Genomic DNA, 6,053 nt, shown 5'->3' with positions numbered 1-6,053 from the left:
CTCGAGGGCCGCCGCGACCTGCTGGATGGCCTGGAGTTTTAGTCCGTAGTGATAGCTCCTTGTTGCCGCATCCAGCTATGGTGGGATCGTTGTCTTCTCGCTTGCCTCACTTGGGTTCCCCTCACAGTTCCACAGGATGTGAGCTGCCGTAGCTCGCTCCTTCGCGGACAACCTACATACGTCACTCTCATACACACTGGGACAAATGTACTTAGCAAGCACCGGAGTCATCAGGGATCCAGTCAGCAGCTGTCGGTAAAGCACTGCCTCCGCGCGGGTGAGTCCCGGGTGCGGGGGTGGCGTAGTTCTCCTACTCAGCCGATAGCACTTCAGGATATCGTTGAAGCTTGTCATTGTATCCTAGCTGATGTCGAACGGTCTCCACTCCGGTTCGGCCTGCCTGGCTGCCGCGTGGTTGGCGAGTCCTCGCTCGACTGCATTGGTTGTGTCGTGGTTGTCGTTCACCCTGCTCGAGACGTGTGGGGCCATGTTGCCTGGGAACCATTTGATTGATACCGTTGTCGTGTTGTGTTCCGTCTTGCGTAGAATATCCGCCGCTGCCCTGCACACGTTGTCCTTGGCATAGTTCAGCACTGCTGTGCGGGAGTCATACAGCACCGTCGCACAGGCCGGGTCCGCGATAGCCAGGGCGATGGTCACCTCCTCTGCTTGATGTACCTTCTTAGTATAAATGCTCCCGACTGTCTGGGTCTCCCCAGTCGAGGCCGTAACAACCACGGCCACGTAGGCTCCAGGGGTGTCTTGATATTCTGCCGCGTCCACGTACACGGCACCGTTGTCGGTCGCGTGTCTCGTGTAGGTCGATGAGGGCCTTGGCTCTGGCTAGTCGCCGTTCCTGATTGTGCTCAGGGTTCATGTATCTGGGCACCGGACATATGTTCAGTCGGCGGCTGACAGCATCCGACAACGTGACTGCGCTATCTTGTAGGTCTGCCGTGGGGACTAGCCGCAGGTGCTGCAAGATGTGCCATCCGGTCCTCGTTCAGGACAGGCGTTCCAACTGGGCCGTCCGTTGTGCTTCTGCAATTCCGTCCAGTGTATTGTGGACGCCGTCCAGTGTATTGTGTGTGTGTATGACAGCTGCATCTTACCGGTACTCACCTACGAGGCAGAAACCTGGAGGCTCACTAAGAGGGTTCACCTTAAATTGAGATCGACTCAGCGGGCAATGGAGCGGAAATGATAGGTGTAACATTAAGGGACAAGAAGAGAGCGGAGTGGGTCAAGGAGCAAACTGGTGTTAAAGACATATTAGTAGAAATTAAGAAGAAGAAATGGACGTGGGCAGGGCATGTAATGTGAAGGCAAGATAACCGCTGGTCATTAAGGGTAACAGAGTGGATCCCTAGAGAAGGCAAGCGTTGCAGGGGGCGGCAGAAAGTTAAATGGGCAGATGAGATCAAAAAGTTCGCGGGGATAAATTGGTCACAGTTGCCACAGGACCGAGGTAATTGGAAAATAATGGGAGAGGCCTTTGCCCTGCAGTGGGCGTAGATAGGCTGGTGATGATGATGATGATGACTGTGGACGCCCAGGGCCATGAACGTTTCGGTGCTCGTGCTTCCGAGGAGCCCCAGGGCCGTCTTGTACGTCTTGCGGATAGTCGCATCAATCTTTGCTCGCTCGCAGGGCCGCCAGTTGTGGAAGGCAGCCACATACGCAATGTGGCTGATTGCAAAGGAGTCGACGACGTGGGTGAGGCTCTCCTCCTTCATCCCTGCTCTTCTTGTGGATATGCGCCGAATGTGGCGCACTGCCGCCGCGGCTTTCGTTGCCAACTTAGTGACTGTCGCTCCGTTGACTCAGTTGGGTTCAAGTAGCAGGCCCAGGACTCGAATCTTGTCCACTTCGGGTATCACTTGACCTCTTCCATGCAGACCGTTATCCGCGCCGTTTCCGTATACTTCTTTCCTCTGCCCTTTGGCGGGATCCCGAGCAGCTCCAACTTGGATAGGTAGCAGATGACCCCATCAGTAGTAGATGGTCCTCGATGGCTTCCGTGGCCTCTTGGAGCGTTGTCTCTATATGCCCATCGCTTCCTCCTTTTACCCACAGGGTCGCGGCGTCAGCGTATATTGTGTGCTGGACATTCTCTACTTCCTCGGGATGGTTGGCCAAGCCAATCATCACCAAGTTGAATAGAAGCGGGGATATCACCGACCCTTGGGGGGTGCCGACGCTGCCGAGCTATTTCTCCGGTAGTTGCAGGTCGCCCGCGCAAATCTTTGTGATTCGGTCCGTGCAGATGTCCCCTGATGTATGCGTAGCTTCCGCCGGCCCATGTTCAGTCGAGAGATTTGTGCAAAGATGACGGAGTTACAGACTTTGTCAAAGGCACTATGGAGATCGAGACCCAGCACGGCTCTGTTGTCTCGAGTACCCACTGCGTCGTCGACAATCTCGTGCTTCAACAAGAGCATGGTGTCCTGCGTCCCGAGGTTCTCCTGGAATCCTATGATGGGGTTTGGACAAAGCGCAGAGTCTTCCAAGTATCGCTGCCGTCGCTTCATGAGGACGTGCTCGAGGACCTTCCCCACGCACGATGTGAGTGAGATTGGCCTGAGATGCTCTATGCTGGGCGGCTTGCCCGGTTTCGGAATGAGGATCGTCTTGGCCGTCTTACATTGCCGAGGGAACTGTCCTGCGCACCAGTATCTGTTGAAGAAATGCGTGAGTGCTTCTATCGCCGCGTTGTTCACATTCTTAAGAGCCTTCTTGGTCACCTTGTCAGGGCCTGCCGCAGAGGGTCTGCAAGCCCGCCGGGCATCCCACACCTCGATGTCTCTGTCCAGTATCTCATTGTCAGCACCTGCGTAATCCCGATGCAGCTCCGTCGGGGTAGTCGGCAAGTACTTGGCATCTAGACACCTGCGCACCTCTTCCTCCCCTTGGTCTCGGATTACCCTGTGAATGGTCTTGAAGAGGTTGATGTGATGGCAGCCCTTCGTCTTGGTCTCGTCTAGCAAATGCCATACCTTGTTCCATGTCCTACCCTTGTGCATCTGTCCGTTGGCCTCGCTACAGACCGCGTGGCCCTGCTGTGCGCAGAACACTCTGCAGTGGGTCTCTGCTTGTTGAGCTCAGCGACCTTCTTTCTCAGGCGCCGGTTAGTCCGTTGCCTCTTCCATCGCTCTTGGATGCACTGTTTGGCTTCTAAGAGATGCGCGAGCCGACTGTCTACCCTGTAGATACTCGCATCTGTTTCGAGCTCTGTAGTCTTGTGCGCTGTAGTCTTCAAGTGTACAGAGGCGTCCACGGCTCAATGTTCGTGATTTCAGGCTGTTCCGCCAGGAGAGTTCGGCGGAAGGCATCCCAGTCAATGAGATGGTGCTTCCGTGTTGCAGTAGCGCTGCTGGGGCCAGCGAGTGGTACGACGACTTCCACGATGTAGTGGTCGCTGCCTAAGTCGCGGCCTGTGTTTTGCCACCGAGTGCCTCGGGAGTTCTCCCCAGTCCTGAGGAATGTAAGGTCTGTGGTAGTGTCCCGTGAAACTGACGTCCCGATTCTAGTGGGAAAGGCGGGTCCGTGAGTAGGTGCAGCCCAGCGTCCGTACCGTCTTCAATGAGGTCTCGTCCCTTGACCGTCGTCCTTGGGTAGCGGCACTCCTGATTCGGAGCATTAAAGTCTCCACAGATCAGCAGCGTACTCCCTCCAGCTACCCGGGTATCCTTGTGCATGATTGCCCAAAACTTTTGTTGCCCGATGCGCAGGGTTGCTGTACACATTCACCATAAACGCGCTGGCATTCTGCCTCATGCCAGTGATGCTTTCCACCGCGCAGTACTCTATTGCGCTGTTGTCAATCAGGTCGTGCTCTACAAAGGGGAGTCTTTTGCGTACAATGGTGCGCACCCCACGTCCCTCTCCTTTGGCCGTGCCCCGTGCGCTTGATGGGCTGGCGCGCGCACGGTAGCCAGGGAGCCTCGGTGTAGTCTCACTGTGGGTGTCTTGGACCATAATGACGTCGGATGCGCGGGCGACCTGCTGTTGATGCTGTTGTAACACTTCTCTCTTACTCGGATATCCGTTGCAGTTCCAGTACAAGACCAGGTCTCTCACTGAGGTAGGTGCTGTGGGGCTGTCCGATCCATGGCTGGTGCATTTTCGGCGTGTTCTGGGGTTCAGCACTTGGTATGGGTGGTCCGAGGAGCGTGTGAAGTTGCGCTTGCATTTGTATCATCATCGCTTGGGTGCCCTGCATGGTCGCGGTAATCTGCTGGCACGTTTGCTCTAGTTCTGTGAGGCGTCCGTTGGTGATTTTCGCAGAGGCTTTTAGTTTGTGGAGGCGGTCGTCTTGATTTTCTATCCGTGCAATCAGTTTGCGGTCCTTGGAACCTTCGAGGGCTTGTCTCTTGGGGGTCGGCTCCATCGCTTTGTTTGCTCGCGGATCTATCTCAGGTACCGGCTCATCCTCCACGGGCTCCTCTCGTCTATTCGCAACCTGCGGTGGCTGTTGACGTTGCTGTTGTAAAGCGAGGAGTTGCGTAAGCTTCTCGCTAATGTCTTTGATGGTGGCATCTTGGTCGGCTATCTTTTGCTTTAGCTTCTCGTTTCCGGCCCGCAGTGCAGCTACCGCAGGACTCTGCTCAGGCTGTTGCTTTGCGGGGGCGTTAGGTGTCTTGACAGCGTCTGCCCAGGCAACCCGCTCCCTCAACTGCGATAGCTGTTGGTGGCAGCTAGCGCTTCGCTTGCTATTTGATCTCCGTCTGCTGCTGCTGCGTTGTTGCGACCGTCCGCGTTGCCCGTCAGTCAATGCCCGGTGTAGCGGATGGAAGCTCTCAATGCCCGGAGGTTATTGCTGCCGCTGCTGGCACAGAGCGGCAGCAGCGTTCCCACTGCCTCGTCTTCACGACGTAGGGTATCTTATATCGGTTCGTTCACTCCTTGGCTCCGGTCGGGTGTTGGCCCCCTCACAGCTTGCACTGGGGTTTGAAGTCGCGCTCGTGGTCCGCACTCGGGTTTGCAGCTCCGCAGGCGAAGCAAACTTTCGTGTTGGGGTACGGGTACACGTCGCTCCGACGTCCAACCTTGCCACACTGCCTGCACACCTCAAAGTGTTTCCGATAAAGCTCGCATCTGAAGAGGATGGAGCCGTACTTTACGTAGTTGGGGACCTTCTGCCCTGCAAAGAGGACAATCACCGTTGTCGAGTTGCCGAATCTGTGCGGCTCCACCGCAAGTGGGTTGGAGGATTTCATAATGTTGTGGTCGACTTCCGCCGGGGACTCTTCGACGGCAATGCCTCAGATGACTCCCTTGACCGGGCCGTCCGGTGCCGTTCGGTGGGCGCTAACTTCAAACGCAGTGCCCCCGATGACTAGGGCCCGAACTCTTGAATACTGCCCCGTGCGGCGTTCGTCTGGGGTGCTGACCACAATGATGTTTTGCGCTGCGTTTGTGCAGATGGTGACTTCTCTAGCTTCCTCCCTCGTTACGCATGCCGCCGTCATGATGACCGACATGATTATCGAGGCCTCCGTCCTGGCAATATTGAGGCCGCCACGTGGCCTCATGAAAATAATAATGTCCTCCTTTGGCATGATCGACGGCATGCGCGCCGCCTTCGTAACCGTTGCATCTACGCGCTTGGCGAAGCTGGCTCGATCACTCGGTCTGGAGTGACGCGTGGCAGCAGGAGGCTCACCGAAGTCTTTGCCGGTGGCTAGCTGCTTGACGCGCTTGGAGGAGGCAGCCCACCCCTCCGTGTGTTCGGGTGTAATGTCTTCCTCTTGTACCTCGATACACGTTCTCCCACCGGGGCTGCCAATGTGCAGCATCGACCTCTTATATTCCTCCATTAGCATACCCACATACATCGTGGTCGCCATCGTTGTAGTCCTGAGCGGGCAAACCCGGTGCAGAGACCGTGTTTGTCCTAGCTGCGGCAAGCACTGTGACCCACCTTCATGGTGACAAAACGAGGGCTATCCAATTGTTGATACTTGTACAGGTGGTGAACAGGTGCTTCTAACGATGACGGAACACGAAGTCGTGGCCCTAGGTTTGATAATAATAATACTAATACTAATATT

At 55.9% G+C, this 6,053-nt stretch overlaps 1 pseudogene; it reads right to left on the bottom strand.

Annotated features, from left to right (window-relative positions):
* Window positions 1–4,033: 4,033 nt before the first annotated feature.
* Window positions 4,034–5,837, bottom strand: LOC144156556 (uncharacterized; annotated as a pseudogene).
* Window positions 5,838–6,053: the final 216 nt, after the last annotated feature.

This window comes from Haemaphysalis longicornis, unplaced genomic scaffold, assembly GCF_048455015.1.
Source record: "Haemaphysalis longicornis isolate Haplotype H1 unplaced genomic scaffold, Haemaphysalis longicornis Haplotype H1 scaffold_1, whole genome shotgun sequence".
Classification (NCBI taxonomy): Eukaryota; Metazoa; Arthropoda; class Arachnida; order Ixodida; family Ixodidae; genus Haemaphysalis; species Haemaphysalis longicornis.
This window is presented reverse-complemented; position numbering and strand designations above follow the sequence as displayed.